The sequence below is a fragment of the Pteropus vampyrus genome, unplaced genomic scaffold, assembly GCF_000151845.1.
Source record: "Pteropus vampyrus isolate Shadow unplaced genomic scaffold, Pvam_2.0 Scaffold672, whole genome shotgun sequence".
In the NCBI taxonomy this organism is placed as follows: Eukaryota; Metazoa; Chordata; class Mammalia; order Chiroptera; family Pteropodidae; genus Pteropus; species Pteropus vampyrus.
In genome coordinates, this window is record NW_011889453.1 from 124850 (window position 1) to 127408 (window position 2559).

At 48.3% G+C, this 2559-nt stretch overlaps 1 pseudogene; it reads right to left on the reverse strand.

The window, feature by feature from the left end:
• Positions 1–1570: 1570 nt before the first annotated feature.
• On the reverse strand, positions 1571–2361 carry LOC105309119 (annotated as a pseudogene).
• Positions 2362–2559: the final 198 nt, after the last annotated feature.

Consider the following 2559-nt stretch of genomic DNA (forward strand, 5'->3'; position numbering starts at 1 on the left):
ACATCCAGGATGAGTTCATTCAGACGGCGGGAGTGAAGTGGGGGGTGTGAACGGGAGAGGCAGGTGATGGGGCGATTCTTGATCTTGAATGCAGTGGTGGTCACACAAGTCTACACCGCAGATTACATGGTGGAAACTGAGCAACTTCTGTAGTCGAGTTAACGGTAGTGTACCAATGTCAAGGTGCTGGTTGTGATGTCGTACCACAGCTACATAAGATGTTCCCATTGGGGAAATCGGGGCGAGGGGTCTTTGGACTCTTGGTGCTACTTCTGCTATCCATAGCGAGTTTATAATTATTTCAAAATAAAAGCCTTTGAAAAAATATACACATACGAAGCCTCATGCATAGGATAGTAAAACTCGTGTTTCTTTTCCAGGCTCCTTATGCACTTATCCATAAAGTGTTTGAAAAAGGTACCAAACTCACAGAAATAGAGGATAGAGTGGTGGTTGCCAGCGGGGGCGGGGGTGGGGTGGGGGTAGGGTTCGGGGAGTGGGGTGGCGTGGAGGTTGGAAAAATAGGCAAAGGGAGTCGAAAGGCACAAACTTCCAGTTATGAGATGGACGAGTTCCGGGGAAGTGCCCTGCAGCATGGTGACTGCAGCTAACAACACTGTATTACATATTTGAAAGTTGCTAGGGGGGTAAATCTTAAAAGGTCCTATCACAAGGAAAAAAATGTAACTGTGTGAGGAGGTGGATATTAACTAAACTTATTGTGGTGATCGCTTTGCAATATATACATGTCTTGAATCATCACGTCATACACCTAAAACGAATACAATGTTGTATGTCAGTTACATCTCAATAAAACTGGGGGAAATTAACACTTAAAAAAGAAAGAAATTAACACTTAGAAATGAACAAATCTTGCTGGGGACACTGCACCAACTTTCAACTTCCAAATTCAAGAGCCGGATCATAAGAACAAAACACTGCATCTAAGTCATCCAGCAATGACTATTTTACTAAAAATAACAAAGACCATGCAGAAGGAAAGAGAAAAAAGCATTATTAAAATCTCAGGCATCAAATAACCATATCTTATAAGAACACATAGAAATTCAAAGGTATGTGTCAAATTTAAAAAGGAGGCTCAGACTGTTCCTATGCTTGTTTCCTCATCGTCCCCGTGCCCTGCCCTAACCGGGGCTTTCCTGGCCCGGCCCGGCCCGCCCCGAAGACCGAAGACCGACTGGGTCCCGGCTCCCCTTTTTAGCTTCTCTGGCGCGAAGAGCGCGGAATTTTCCCGGCGCCGGCGCCCGCTGGGCGCTAGGTGGCGCCGCTGCGCTCCTGCGACGCCCGCGCGGAAGGTTCGCGCCAGAACCAAGGCTCCGGGGCTGTCCCGCTGTTCGCGCCACTGGGTCTCACTCAGTGCGGGGTTCAGACACGTGCACCTGGCGAGGGCTGGGAGGGATGGAAGGCTACAGACCGAGTGGCCAGAGGCCTGCCTTCCTGCAGGAAGTGTCTTCTCCAAAGCCCCAGGTATTGACATTTTGGGGGGGGTGGGGTTGTTTTTTTTAAACATAGCAAATAGGTTTTATTTGTCAGCAGAAAAGTCTGAATTTTAAACAGATTGGTGAACTGGGGGCTCGTATCCATCAGCTCATTCAGCTTCAGCACCCGTCTCGTCCCCAGTAGCTTCTCTAGAACTGCCACCCTCACCAGGAAGCTCCATGAGTTTTCCCAGCTCACACGTGGGCTTCTTCAGCATTTCGATTTTTCTAACAAAGACATCATGGAGAGGGTAAATCGATTGGCAAGCCTTTTCTATGTCTTTTCCAGTGCTATCTGGAATCAATTTATTGACCACTTCTTTCAAGTCATCTGTCTGCACCTCTCGGGTCATTATTTCTATCACCTTCTTCCAGATTTGGGGGACCTGTCGATGCTGAGCCTAAGAGGTCTTCTGGATCTGATCGTTGCGTTTTTTAGTAAAACCAACACAGAACAGACGAAGCAAATAACCATCGGTAGTTCTAACATCAACATGAGCTTCAGTCATGGTCTGCCATTTTTTGACCATGGAGCACATTTTGTCACGGGTAAGATCCATGCCATGGAAATTAGTCAGGCAGTTTTTGCCCTGAACATCCTCAGGAGTGAGCTTGAATTTTCTAAATGCAGCTTCATCATTCCGCAGATCAGCTAGGCTCGCTCCACAAACACGACCCTTGAGAACACCAGATGCCATTTGGGTTTCTCGAGTTCTCGTGATCGGCGTCTTCCCAATATTTCTTACACTGAACATACCCTCAGACCAATCATTCTCAGAAAGTAGGTCAACCACTTTCTTCTTGGCTCCCTTTTTTGCCGCCTTTCCTAAGGCGCGTGTTCCTGCCGACCGCCACGGTGCCGCTCAGGGAGCCAAAAGGCGGTATTGACATGTTTTATCTGTGTTTCCCTCCCCTGCTTCCTCCTGCCCTCTCTACGTCTCCAACTCCAGGGGCCCTGAGACGGTGCCTTCACCGTCTCTTCCCAAACCTCCTGGGTTGTCTCCGGCCTCCCGGTGGTTCGATTCTGAAGGAAAAGGACAAGCAGCAGGTTTGCAGGAAA